This window comes from Pan troglodytes, chromosome 8 (assembly GCF_028858775.2).
Source record: "Pan troglodytes isolate AG18354 chromosome 8, NHGRI_mPanTro3-v2.0_pri, whole genome shotgun sequence".
NCBI classification, from domain to species: Eukaryota; Metazoa; Chordata; class Mammalia; order Primates; family Hominidae; genus Pan; species Pan troglodytes.
In genome coordinates, this window is record NC_072406.2 from 126,726,526 (window position 1) to 126,741,647 (window position 15,122).

The 15,122-nt window shown below is 44.7% G+C and overlaps 1 protein-coding gene across 15 annotated transcripts in view; it reads right to left on the reverse strand.

Moving 5' to 3' along the window:
- Positions 1-15,122, reverse strand: part of ABLIM1 (actin binding LIM protein 1) — a 336,688-nt gene that overhangs the window by 171,202 nt on the left and 150,364 nt on the right. The window contains exon 1 of one of the 15 annotated variants that reach the window (XM_016919401.4): positions 10,987-11,077. The exons of the other annotated variants lie outside the window; for them this stretch is intronic. The gene's annotated coding sequence lies outside the window, so the exon portion shown is untranslated. Of the gene's footprint in view, positions 1-10,986; positions 11,078-15,122 lie in introns of those variants that run through there. 15 annotated transcript variants of the gene reach the window in all.

The following is a 15,122-nucleotide window of genomic DNA, read 5'->3' on the forward strand; positions in this document are numbered from 1 at the left end:
ATAAACTAGGAACAACATGGATCTCTCTGAACCTCAGTTTCCTTTCCCATAAAACAAAGGGGATTGGCCCAGGGAATTTATAGGGTCTTTTCAGACCTTAACATCACATGATGGGGCTTACAAGGATACTAAGAGAATACTAAAAGAATACTCTTAGTTTCCAGAGTGTGGCCTTCAGAGACTAGAAGTTATTGTGACTGCCCAGCCCTGGGACTGGGATGTACAGCCTCCCCTTTACAAAGGCCCGGAGAGAAGGCTGTGAGGGGACACTTGTGGCTTTGAGCTCACCAAGAGTCTTCATTTAACTTGCAGTTTCTCCAGCTAGAGAATGCAGATAGGCAGTGTTTGCTACCAAATTCCTTTTTTGATGTGGGGCCTCAGAAGGAGGAACATGGTGATATATAAAAACATACTCCTTAAGGAATGACATGAGCGTTATATGGGACAAGAACATTAATCAACCAACACAAAGATGATTTTCTCTCCAAAGGTAAAACCAGGTTGAGCAGGGGGTAGATGTGGGCAGATATTGCTGAAACTCAGTTCAGAAAACACCTTACAACAAGGAGCTCGCTGTATACCACAATATAATAGTTCACTGTTTCTCTCAGACCTCAGCAGTGTTCTCATTTTGCCTGGCAAGAGTTTGAACAAGATAGTCCAAATAATCCATTACTAGCTAACTTCTGAGAAACAAGGTTCTTCTTGTGAGATTCTGACTAGGAGCAGGTGTAGTTTCAGGTTGAACACCTGATCTGTGTTCTCTGCAAGGGACCCTGGGAATGGCCACAAAGATACCAAGGTTGCAATTCACCTGCAATTCCTTATCTACCTCCTGGGATCTCTCTTGAAAACCTGTATTTACAACATAACTCAGTTATTATCTAAAGGAATTAAGGAGGGACATGCTCTCAAGATCTGTAAACAATGACTGACTTTTAAAGTGATGTGTATGAAGGCCAAAAAACCTATCCCTTGCACATTAAAAAAAAAAGAAGAAAAGTTTTCCTTGGCTGGGCGCGGTGGCTCATACCTGTAATCCCAGCACTTTGGGAGGCCGAGGTGGGCGGATCACCTGAGGTCAGGAGTTCGAGACCAGCCTGGCCAACACAGTGAAACCCCATCTCTACTAAAAATACAAAATTAGCCTGGCGTGGTGGCACGTGCCTGTAATCCCAGCTACTCAGGAGGCTGAGGCAGGAGAATCGCTTGAACCCAGGAGGCAGAGGTTGCAGTGAGCCGAGATCGCACCATTGCACTCCAGCCTGGGGGACAAGAGCGAGACTTTGCCTCAAAAAAAAAAAAAAAAAAGTTTTCCTTAAAAATATCTGCCTTAAGTCCTTGTGTTTTTTAAGTTAATTCCTGCTTCTTATAAGAAAGAAGACAAGTGGTATTTATTGGCATCTACTAAATGCCACGCATAGTGCAGGGTGTTTACATAAGCCACTTTATTCTATCCTCACCACCCCTCTCTCTCAGTGAAGTGAGTAATACTGTTCCCATGTGACAGTTGACAGATAAGGAAATGGAGCCGCAGAGCTGAACAACCTGCCCAAGAAGCAGAGGAAGCTGAAAGATCCACGCCCAGGCCTTTCTGACTGCTAAGTTCATGCTCTTTCCATGCTGTTTGTATAAATCAGAAAATTGTTGTAAGTCAAAAATAATTATTTTTATAAGTATTATCATTATGCCTCTAATTTACATGGCAAGTTCAAGTGCCATTCTAAAAGCAGCAGCTAAGGCTTGACTTGTAAAGGGGACACACGTAGCAATAAGGTTTTTGATAACTGAGCATGGCACCCAGGTGTTAACACTCAAGGCAACTCTATGGATCCCCCAGATCAGAACCTTCTGTACCATGTATTAAAAATGCAGGTTCTTCAGCCCCAATGACTAGGAGTGGGAGTCAGGCATCTACCTTTTTAGTAAACTACTCAAGTGATTCTTACGCATACTCCAATTTAAGAGCTATTTCCCTTTAGAATTCAGACAATATGAATACGCCAGCTACAGAGAAGAGCTAGAATTTCAAAAGTAATTCAAAAGACCATCCTCTTCAGCAACAATATGAGAACATAGTGAATCTCTTGACTACACAGGGGAATGCATTTTTGGATAAGAAAATGCACTGCAGTTTCTCTTGACACTTGAATTTCTTATTGCTAAGCAAGGCAGTCATGCTGAGTAATGATGAGGGAAGGAAAATATCACTTCACTTCTTGGCTTTTCTCTATGTCCAAATAAAGGAGCCACTGCCAATGCTGGCACCAGCTACCAAGGTCAGAACTGGGATCAGCATCTGCATTTTGCATGAGTTTCCCTTTGGAAATATACATTACACCACAAAGTCCCCCATGCCCAGAGATGACTTGCTTTGCCTTCACCCAGAGACTAGACTATGTTTACTTGCCTTTCCTTCACACAACAGCCTAGGCATCTCAGAACAACCTATTTGTAAAGAAATGGGCTTTTCTTACTAGAGAAGGGCAGCATCCAAAGAGCAAAAGATTCAGTTCTCATTTCATCCCAACTCAAGTCAGTGTCAAGAAAGGAATATCTCTCCTTTTCCAAAACGAATAAAGAGGTTAACTTTATATAACTGTCTGTGACAGTCTGGTTATTACCACATGTATGTTTGTTGACTCGATGCTACAATTTTGAAATATGCTGAGTCATTTCCAATACAGACATGACATTGATTCATGGCACTCCCCTTATCTGCCAACTGGCTGTGCTGCAAAATTTACTTGACTGTTCCATCTTTCAAGGCCCAAGCGGTCCCTACTTATTTTACTGATAGGGAAACTGAGGAGCAAAGAGTTTACATTCCTTGCCCAAAGTCATCAGGAGTTACTGGCAGAGGCATACTTAGCACTCAGGCTCCCAGCACTTTCCACTGTACCGACTAGTCAATGATTTACCCTGGAACTTGAGCAGACACAGTTCAAACCTTCCATGGCTCATCAACTTTGTTGCCTAAATAAGGATTGTACAATGAAAAACCAAAAGCATGGTTGCACACTCTCTGAACAATGAGGAAATACCTACAAAGAGCCAAGAGTCTACCTGCCTGAAAAGGTAACGGGATTCCTCCACTGCAGAATACCCAGTTTGGAGGAATTCTCACTACTCAGCTAAAGCAGCCGATTGCATAGCTTACTGAGGAGTTTCACACTGTCTTTCAGAGTCAAGCAAAGCAGATCAGCCACGTCTCTGAACTCCAGTGCAGGACAGAAAGCAAAAATGCCATTTTTGATGTGTTACTTTTGGAATGTCTATTAACGATCTCAGGCAATGAGACTGGGGGAATGAGACCATTAAAGAAATCCCAGTAACCTTCAGTGCAGTCAAGCAGAGGCCATGGCAGGTCATAAGAGGAAGTCCACAAAGCTAATCAGAGTCCCTCTTTCCAAATCCAGAACTAGCCTCATCTTGCCCAAGCTACCTCTCTCTGGGGGACAGACTGTGGAACTAGACTGCCAGAAACAGAACATCTGGGAAAGCATATTTGAAATAAAAATCTCCTTAGCAGTAGCAGGTAAATATCACAAACCTGTGACAGAGTCCAATTTTTTTTTTTTTTTTGAGACAGAGTTTTGCTCTGTCGCCAGGCTGGAGTGCAATGGTGCGATGTCAGCTCACTGCAACCTCTGCCTCCTGGGTTCAAGCAATTCTTCTGCCTCAGCCTCCCTAGTAACTGGGACTATAGGCGCACACCACCACGCCCAGCTAATTTTTGTATTTTTAGTAGAGATGGAGTTTCCCCATGTTGGCCAGGATGGTCTCGATCTCTTGACCTTGTGATCTGCCCGCCGTAGCCTCCCAAAGTGCTGAGATTACAGGTGTAAGCCACCGTACCCGGCCCAGAGTACTCTTAGTTACAGCTTGCTCTGGGTCATCTGAAATACTCAGTATCTTGCAGGTAACATACACATTCTCCCTCTCAAGCCCCCTTCCTTCCCCACTGCACCATCACTCCCTAACCCATAAGCCTTTGGAACAACACGGTGCTTGATGGCTTCCAAAGCCCTTTCCTCTTCTCTATCTCATTTCATTCTCACAGGAGTTCTCAGGTAGGAAGAACAGGTACTGTCAACCCCTTCTTAGAAATAGACAAACTGAGGCTCAGAGGAATGAAGTGACTCACCCAAGGTGGCACAGCCAAGAAATAAAGAGTTGGCAGTCACCTAGTGCAGTGACTTCTAATCCAGACCTCTTTATACCAGAATAATCCCCTAATTACCAGTGTTTGAACCTTGATTCTGCCCTCTTTTTCATTTCCCACCAAATTTTGTCCACCTTCACATCCCCTGTGCCTCAATCCCTTTTCTCACCCCAGCAGCCCAGGCCCTCAACTCCTTTTTCTCAGATTACTGAAAATTCCCTACGCCCTTGCCCTCTTTTTTATTTTTCGAGACTGAGTTTCGCTCTGTCACCAGGCTGGAATGCAGTGGTGCGATCTTGGCTCACTGCAATCTCTGCCTCCTGGGTTCAAGTGATTCCTCTGCCTCAGCCTCCCAAGTAGCTGGGACTACAGGCGCGCACCACCACGCTCAGCTAATTTTTGTATTTTAGTGGAGACGGGGTTTCACCATGTTGGCCAGGATGGTCTCCATCTCCTGACCTCGTGATCCACCCGGCTCTGCCTCCCAAAGTGTTGGGATTACAGGCGTGAGCCACCATGCCCGGCCCCTGGCGTTTTTCTCCAGATGCAAACAGCAAAGCGTATTCTACCCAAGGAGGTGCAGCCTAACTCCCCACTCCTTAAGTATGGGCTGTACATAGTGATCTCCTCCCAAAGAGTACAATGCGGATAGGAAGAAAAAAATGACTAACTTTACAACAGAGAAATCTTACAGACAATACCCCAGCCACGTGAGCAAGGTAAACATCAACAGTGATAAGTCACGTTGACAGAATGTACCTTTGATATGATGTGATGAAAATGGGCACTTTGCCTCTGTGGTCTTCCTCCCAAAAACAAAACAAAACAAAACCCATAATCCCTATGAAATCATGAGAAAAATCCCAAATGGAGGGACATTCTACAAAACAAAAACACCTGACAAGTACTCTTCAAAATTGTAAAGATCATAAAAAACAAAGAACGTCTGAGAAATGATCACAGCCAAGAGGAGCCTATGGAGATGTGATGACTAAACATAATGTGGGATCCTGGATGGGATCCCAGAACAGAGAAAGAACATTAGGTAAAAACTACGGAAATCTGAATAGTGTGGACTTTAGTTCATAACAGTGTGCCAATACGGTCCAGTAATTATAACAAGTGTGTTACACCAATGCAAAATGTTACTAACAGGGGAAACCAAGTGTTGAGTATATAGGAAATACCTGTATTATCTTCTCAATTTTTTTATTCATCTAAAATGGTTTTAAGAAAATAAAGCTTATAGGCCGGGCACCTTGGCTCATGCCTGTAATCCCAGAATTCTGGGAGGCCAAGGTGCGTGGATCATTTGAGGTCAGGAGTTCAAGACCAGCCTGGCCAACATGGTAAGATCCCACCTCTACTAAAAATACAAAAATCAGCTGGGCATGGTGGCATGTGCCTGTAGTCCCAGCTACTTGGCAGGCTGAGGCAGGAGAATTGTTTGAACCCAGGAGGTGGAGGTTGCAGTGAGGCGAGATCGCACCATTGCATTCCAGCCTGGGAGACAAGAACAAAAGTCTGTCACCAAAAAAAATAAATAAATAAGATGGCCAGGGGCAGTGGCTCATGCCTGTAATCCCAGCACTTTGGGAGGCCGAGGCAGGCAGATCACCTGAGGTTGGGAGTTCATGATCAGCCTGACCAACATAGAGAAACCCTGTCTCTACTGAAAATGCAAAATTAGCTGGGCGTGGTGGTGCATGCCTGTAATCCCAGCTACTCAGGAGGCTGAGGCAGGAGAATCACTTGAACCTGGGAGGCGGAGGTTGTGGTGAGCCGAGATCGTGCCATTGCACTCCATCCTGGGCAACAAGAGTGAAACTCTGTCTCAAAAAATAAATAAATAAATAAACAAACAAACAAACAAAATAAAGCTTATTTTAAAAAGAAAAACAAAGGCTGGGCACGGTGGCTCACACCTGTAATCCCAGCACCTTGGGCGGCCAAGGTGGGTGGATCAACTGAGGTCAGGAGTTCCAGACAAGCCTGGTCAACATGGCAAAACCCTGTCTCTGCTAAAAATGCAAAAATTAGCTGGGTGTGGTGGCAGGTGCCTGTTATCCCAGCTACTCAGGAGGCTGAGACAGGAGAATCGCTTGAACACGGGAGGTGGAGGGTGCAGTGAGCCGAGATCGTGCCACTGCACTCTAGCCTGGGTAAGACTCTGCCTCAAAAAAAAAAAAAAAAAAAAAAGTTCCAAATAGCTCTCTCAGTCCCAAATCACCAAGCCTAAAGTTCTCTTCCTAACTTCAGAGATCTTCAATAACATGGCTCATGTCAGCTTTTTAGGTGTTTAAGAAACAACTACCTCTGCCGAGTACTTATCCCTGTGCTAAGTGATGTGATCGCAGACAGTCTGACTTTGCAGACCAAGCACTAAAATACTCTCCTATTTATTTGTATTAATTTAGAAATCTCCCTTGAGCAAGGCCTTCTGACCACTTTCTGGTCTAGCATCTTCATTCTCGCCAGTGCCTTCACTCCCACTGTAAACTCACTTGCTGTGGTTTCTCTTCTTCCCATTTGTTTAAATCAAACTTGACCCATACGGCATAGCCCAGGTCCTGGTGCTTCTCTGAAGCTTTCATGCTGGCTTAGATTGAGAAAATATTTCCTTCTCCTCCATGTCCTCCAGCACTGAATATCTGTACCATCACCAATGTTTCTCTTGGTTTGTGTTTCTTTTGCTTTTATTTCATAATCCTGGCCCTACAAAACTGCAAGCTCAATGGTCAATTCCTCCAAATGTCTGAAATAGTTCTGATATTGATTTCAAATATCAAATAGCCTGAGTTGTCATCTCTGTACTTCTCAGTTCAATGTTTGGATTAGGGAAAATAGGGTTATCCCTAATAACACCATAGGGACATCTCCCATGTGAAGGTGCAGGGTCCTGAACTTCTGACATTTGCAATAAATCACTCCAGAACACTACTATATTATTATAACAAGTAAAATGCACTGAATACTTAACGATGTTCCAGGCACTATAACAATTAATTGCTACTCACAATCAAAATAACTGCGTCACAGTTGCCGTACGAGGGACTGTTGCACAATTCCTGTTTTGCAGAGGAGGAAACCAAGGCTAAGAAGAGTTAAAAACCTTGTCCAAAAAGATACAGCTAAGAAGAAACAGTCTTACTTTGGCCACATTTGGAAGCACTCTGTAAGGGATTTCCACAGGAAAAGATTATCTAGCATAGGAGGAAATCAAGCTAGTCTAATGTCCTCACTAGGCCCCGGGTGCATGGCTCAGAATTGGTGAATGCCCACCTGCGTCATCATTCCAAAAGCAACACCTGCTACTCAATATGCGGATGAGGAACAATGCTTGAAGTACAAACAGAAATTCTTCCAGGCTGCAGCCATTTATGGGAGAAGAACATGTACAGAGTCAGGGTGAGATAGCAAGGAAACACGACCCACCATTGGGAGGACCCTCTCGGCCACCTCCAGCCTGAGCTGAGGCCAGGATTGGAAATCTCTCTCTGGTTGAGACTGGTCTGGATTTGCAATCCTAAGATGCTCCTCTGTATGGTAAGGTTGACTTCTGCTTAAAGACAGGAGTCCTATTCTCATGGCAGTCTACGTTTGAGAGAGACTGCTTCATTACCTAGAATATTTTCTCTGCTTCTACCCCATTGGTTCCCACTGAATTGTAAACACATATCACAGAGATGTGCGCTCTCCCACCTCCTACTCCCTTTCTTTGTGCTAGACTGGCACTAGTATGGAGCCCAGAAAACAAGAAACTCAACAGTTTAAATAAATGCATAGAGTGCTTAATTTGCAGTTTACCTAAAGGCCCATTTCCTGCTGTGGCAAGTGGTAGTTACTTGAAGCTACATACACAGTTACCCAGTCATTAGTTGTCCAAAATGATCCTTCTCTTAAATTGGCTTCCACAACCTCATTTTCTTATACCATGTGAGTTCGGTAAACAGAATTATTAGTTGGCACAAACACTCCCGGGGGATGGGCAGTACAATGGTGGGCTTCCCTGCCACTTGTGGCTTTCACCAGTTAAGATACCCTGATACTGGCTGGGCGCAGTGGCTCATGTCTGTAATCCCAGCACTTTGGGAGGCCCAGGCAGGCAGATCACGAGGTCAGGAGTTAGAGACCAGCCTGGCCAGCATGGTGAAACCCTGTCTCTACCAAAAATACAAAAGATTAGCCAGGTGTGGTGGCACACACCTGTAATTCCAGCTACTCAGGAGGCTGGGGCAGAAGAACCACTTGAACCTGGGAGGTGGAGGTTTCAGTGAGCTGAGATCGTGCCACCACACTCCAGCCTGGGGACAGAGCAAGACTCCAACTCAAAAAAAAAAAAAGATACCCTGATACTTGGCTGGGCATGGTGGCTCATGCCTCTAATCCCAACATTTTGGGAGGCCAAGGCGGGCGGATCACCTGATGTCGGGAGTTCGAGAACAGCCTGGCCAACATGGCAAAACCCCTTCTCTACTAAAAATACAAAAGTTAGCCAGGCATGATGGCAGGTGCCTGTACTCTAGATGGCAGCTACTCGAGAGGCTGAGGCAGGAGAATTGCTTGAACCCAGGAGGCAGAGGTTGCTGAGCTGAGATCACACCACTACACACCAGCCTGGGTGACAGGTGAGACTCTGCCTAGAAAAAAAAAAAAAGATACTCTGATACTTCTGATACTTGATTTGCCTTTTCCGTGGCTACATGATAGGTCCTTGCTATTCCTCCAAACATAAAAGATGCTGTCAGCAACCGTCAGCTGGACTCCTGATTATAGAAACAGCCTCTGCTCAAATCCAGTTAATCTGATTCCCCCAAGGCAAAGAGGTACTAGGATTATCATAATTCAGCCAGGAAATTTCCTCCTTATAAATCACCTGGCGCACTTGCCCTGATGTGCTGCACCTGCCTTCTCTATGTGAAGGTTAAGCTCAGAAAGGGATTTTAAAATCGGCTTGGTGCCTTTTCCTCCTCCTCCTAAAACCATGACTCCTTTGACACATCTTTTGATTGAGATGACTCACTGAAATGACACCCTTCTTTGACCTCTCCTAGCCTTTCTCTGACCATGTTCAACCATTTGTATACAACTCCCACCTCTTCTAATTGTAATTAGAAGGGACCTCAGATTAGGGGACTGGATTCCCAGTCCTGCCTTTCCTGACACATGCCTCAACCTCCCTGAGACTGTAAAAGGGGCCAAGAATACATGCCCGACCTTCTAGGGTGGTAGCGGAGACAGTGCGAGGCCATATCCTCCTAGGAGTCTTCTATGGTTTCAACGTCCCCTCCAAAATCCTGTTGAAATTTCATTGCCATTGTAAACGTTAAGAGGGGGACCTTCAAGAGGTGATTCAGTCACAAAGGCTCTGCCCTCATGAATGGATTAATGCCATCACAGCAGGAGTGAGTGAATTATCACAGGAGCAGGTTGCTGATAAAAGAATGAAGTTCAGCCCCTATCCTCGCTCTCACACCCTAGTTTGCTCTTCTGCCTCCACCATGGGATAACGCAACAAGAAAGCCCTTGCCAGATACAAATGTCTTGACCTTGGACTTCCCAGCCTCAGGAACCATAAGAAATAAATTCTGTTTCTTTATAAATTATCCAATCTGTGATATTCTGTTCTAGCAACACAAAATGGACTAAGAGCCCCCACAGCCTCAGCCTGGCACACAGATGCCCATGTCAGCTGAATGTCAGGAAAGACTGTCACTAACCTGTATGAGCAGGAATTTCTGAAGCATTACAAAAATCCCTTCTGAAATTTGATTGAACCTTTTAAGGTCACCCAGGGATCTCAAACTATCCCGGCACCAGCAATTCTACTTAGAAATTAATCCAGTCTAACAAATGGGCATTGGCTTCAGTCTAAACTCTGCTGGCAGAACATCACATCTTTATGGACAACAAGAGAGCCACATCCATCCTGATTCTGAGAGTAGGAGGGATTGTGGTCCCATCTGAGCCATTTACAGAAATACAAGTTAAGAGAGAGGGTCAGAGTCTATTGTCACATGGCCTAGGGTCTTGAGACAGGGTTTAGCTTAAGCATGGTACCACCATTACCTTCTACCCTCTAATTCCAATTCCAGACACCTCAGAGGAATTTGAAAAACAAAAACCAAAAACCAAAGAACTAAGATATTGATTGAGGTGTCTCTTTGCGGCACAAATCTGTCTGTCTCCAGCACAGGAAGTCTCCCAGCTGTCCTTGCCTTTTCTTTCTGGCTGCTTCTACTTCCAGGACATACTCAGAATCATTAAGTACTTAAAAACAGCATTTCAAACAAATTAATGAAAAAAGCTAATATATCTGTGGCACTTCACAATTTATAAAAGGTATTCAAAGATAATAACTCCTGTGATCCCATCAACCCCAATTATACTGATTCTGCAGATACAGAAATTGCACTTCGAAAATCTTAAGGGGGTTTCTGGGGAGAAGAAAATAAAATTTTAAGGGATTCACCCCTGCAGTGGAGAGCTCTAACCTGCTTGGGAGAGCCGGCTATGCCCAGCCCTTCCCAACTGTATGGTTGACTCCACCTTGGTAGCTTGAAATTGGCTGCAGTGGAAGCATTTATACCATGGAAACTGGCAAACTTTACAGATCAGGGCCTTCCTCTTCCTGCCCTCTGGAGAGCTGGTTGTTAAACATTTACTGGCACACCATTGTGCCAAAGGTTATACTGATTCCAAACTGCAGAGTGAAGCTTTTCATTCAAGTGCTTATAAATTTCAGAAACAAGAATGTGAACCCTTTCTGAAAAGGCACTCTTGCTCTTGCACTGTGAATAAAGACACAAACCTGCCCTCACCTGGGTCTCTCCAGTGTCTGCACACCCACTGGGAGATGAAAGCATGAGACCTGTGTTCACAGCATCCAACTTGCAATGTCAGACATTCTAGAATGTGTAGCATTCTAGAACTACTCTCTAAACACCTAGGCTCCTGACTCCTCCCAGACCTGAACTTCAGGCTCGTTCAAGCTCTCTTATGACCTAATTTTGCTGGGTGTAACCTCTGCAAGAAAATGCAGACACATATAATCTGTCACCTTGCTAGGTATTCTTCTGTTCATCCCGGTGACAAGGGAGCATAACCCTGGTGGTTGATCATTCTCTTATTTACCTTCAGAATGGCCTCTGCTTGAGTGGAGAAGAAAAGATTATCTCCCAAAGTTTAACAAAGCACTTAGTGAAGACTATGGCTTGAAAAGAAAAAACATGTTAAAGTCCAACATGGGACTGGGAGGAGAAGGGAGAGGAAGAAAAAATTTTTAAATCCCTCCATGGAACTCCTAAATGTAACCTTCCAACACTTGGAAAATAGGCCGGGTGTGGTGGCTTACACCTGTACTCCCAGCATGTTGGGAGGCCGAGGCAGGTGGATCACCTGAGGTCAGGAGTTCCAGGCCAACCTGGCCAACATGGCGAAACCCAGTCTCTACTAAAAATACAAAAATTAGCCAGGTGGGATGGCACACACCAGTAATCCCAGCTACTGGGGAGGCTGAGACAGAAGAATCACTTGAACCCGGGAGGCAGAGGTTGCAGTGGGCTGAGATTGCACCTTTTACACCTTATTAATGCTTGCCATCCTCCCCACTAAACTATTAGACATGTTTTTCACCAACACATCCCCACCCCAGCAAATGTCCTCAATATCATTACATCTCTGCTACCTTTTTAGGAAAGAGCCCATAACAAGACAGATATAAAAAAATCTGAACGAGATGCCATCAGACCAGTGCCCCACTCACATGGGAGTTTTCACAAACACAACTTGCCTAGAGGAATGTCAACACCAGTGTCAGCACCAGAGATTTGCCAGAAAATTAGAAACATTAGGCTATCCCTATGAGTAATTGATCCCTCACTAAAGTAAGGTGCTAGGAGGGGTTCAGGGCACAGCTATGAAAAACACAAGTGTGGGCTGGGCGTGGTGGCTCATGTCTGTAATCCCAGCACTTTGGGAGGCCAAGGCGGGCGGATCACCTGAGGTTGGGACGAGACCAGTCTGACCAACATGGAGAAACCCCATCTCTACTAAAAATACAAAATTAGCCAGGTGTGGTGGTGCACACCTGTAATCCCAGCTACTTGGGAGGCTGAAGCAGGAGAATCGCTTGAACCTGGGGGGCAGAGATTGCAGTGAGCCGTGATCATGCCATTGCACTCCAGTCTGGGCAATAAGAGCAAAACTCTGTCTCAAAAAAAAAAAAAAAAAAGAAAGAAAGAAAGAAAGAAAGAAAGAAAGAAAAACACAAGTGTGTATCTTCAAATAGTGTGGACTGTCAACTCATTTGTTAAATCCCTTTGCCATGCAACAACCAGAATGATCTTTTAAGTGCATAATATAAACAGATCACTCCACTAATCCTTCTTTCACTGCCCTATGGAAGATGCGCTCTGGCCCCACCACCTCTTCCAGCCTCTTCTCACACTCTTTCCACATCCTCCCAAGCTCTGGCTCTTGCTGCTTCAAGATCTCCAGGCATGCTTTTCCCTGCCCAGAAGGCTCTTCCCCAGCTGTTTGCGAGCCCAGCTCCCTCTCCTCCTTCTGGTCACACCCTCAAGCTTCTAGGTCACCTCCTCTGAGACTTCTCCCTGAACTACCTTGTTAAAGGCAGTCTCCCTCCGACCCCCATCTCAGTTTCCTCTCTTTATATTTACCACAGTCTAAACATTCTATTTCTTTTTTCTTTTCCATCTTCTCCATTACAAGGTAACTGCCATTGTATTACCAGGGTCTGGCACCATTGTATGCACAAAGTCAGCACTCTATAAATGCATGTTCAATATGTTCATGTTTTGAATACCAGCCTGGCTTTCTGTCTCTTTTCCAGAGCAACAGTCTTTGGGTGAAACTGAAAGTCAGAAAAATACCTTGGGTTCACCAACAGTGTCTACTATCAGTTAGGTAATTTGAATGATGTCAATACCACTCAACCGATGACAAAAGATAAAAGACTCATTTAAGTCTCTGACTCAGAAAAAAAAAAACAGCTGAAGGAAGGAGCTGATGGACCAGTCTCAAACCAACCCTGGCTAAGCTCTCTGAATGAGAACCACACAACAAAGCACAATTTCCAGCTGACCTGACTTGCAGGGAGGAGTTTGGGTGGCCCCAGAGCCTTGGAAAAGCTAAGTGGCATGTCCCCAGAACAGGACATGATGAGTAGTGTTCTACTCATATTTATTTATTTTTTATCAAAGTTTAGGCTAAGTGTGGGCAGTGGCTCACACGTGTAATCCCAGCATTTTGGGAGTACAAGGCAGTAGGATCACTTGAGCTCAGGAGTTTGAGACCAGCTTGGGAGACATAGCAAGACCCTGTCTCTATAAGAAAAAAAAAGTTTAAAAAACTCAAAGAAACAAATATGCTTATAATGCATGATGGTAATTGCCTGCCCCACTCCTCCCAACCCCTATAGCCAACAGCCAGCAGGGACTGCTGCAGAGCAGGTGGGCAGCTTCCTCCAGTGGGTGTCCTGAGCACACATGGCTTCCAGCCTCAAACACTTTACAACTGTTCATATGATGCCATCACGTTCCCGCATCAAAGCATCATTAGCCACCTCATTTCATTCCACAACAAAAAGAGCAGTCTCATTAGCTTGCTTGCCCAAAGGATCTGGGCACTGAAAATCCAACAGGTCCAGTTCCTTGGTGAATTTCTATCACTGAACAGTAGAGCTTACTGGCCACAGGAAGCCACTGATGTGGTCCTGGAGTACTGTGGCATGACAAAGGTGACAAAGCGTTGTTCTACTTAGGCAAGCTGGAAGACACTGTCCAGTGGAAAGGAGTGGACCCTCCTGGGTTCCTTGACTCACCTATCTCAGCTCTACTTACTTTCCGGGATCCTCAAACTAATCTGTTACTAAACTCCATCTCATCGGACACATTGTCCTGATTTTACTCAGTCGAAAGGAATGACAGTAGTAACAGAAGGAATAGCAATTACTGAGCTACGTGCCAGGAGGCAATGGGTGACCAGGCGTTGTTTTAAATGCTTTATGTGGATTAATTGATTCAATTTTCAAAATTACCCTATTAATTGGTACTATTATTGTCCTTATTTTCTGATGAGGAAACTGAGGCAACAGGAGGTTAAGGGACTTGCCCAAGGTGGCACAATTAGTAAACAGGCAAGCTGGATTCAAACCCATGAAGACTGGTTGCAGAGCTCCCATTTATAAACACGACTTACTTTTTAGGCAAACCTATGAAATCCTGAAGCTTTAGGGAATAATTTTACAAAGCCACCAAGGCAACTGAAGGACAGCTGTACCACAAGGGGCAAGTGAGAAAGAGAAGGATATATACTATAGTGAAGGGCGTTCAGCCTCTGAAAAATCCTGGCGAAGGCAGTTGAACACTGTCTCTCCTTCTGGTTACAAATTTAATTCTTCTCACTACCTACTTTTTTTTTTTTTTTTTTGAGATGGAGTTTTGCTCTTGTTGCCCAGGCTGGAGTGCAATGGCGCGATCTTGGCTCACTGCAACCTCTGCCTCCCGTGTTCAAGCGATTCTCCTGCCTCAGCCTCCCGAGTAGCTGAGATTACAGGTGAGTGCCAACACGTCTGGCTAATTTTTTTTTTTGTATTTTTAGTAGAGATGGGGTTTCGCCACATTGGCCAGGCTGGTCTCAAACTCTTGATCTCAGGTAATCCACCCGCCTCGCCCTCCCAAAGTGCTGGGATTACAGGCATGAGCCACTGTGCCCAGCTTCTCACCACCTACTTCTTAGTCCTGTTTTATCTGCAAGGGACCTCGGACCATTCCTTTGGCTCTGGGCTGTGCTTCTACCCTGATGCTTAAAGAAACTCCACAGACCAACTGACTTTCATTAACATTTATTGAGCACATGGCACAGGCCACATTTGAAATTTTCGCACACTGTTTCACTTAAATTAACCCTAACAATAAAGATATGGAGTGGGAAGTAT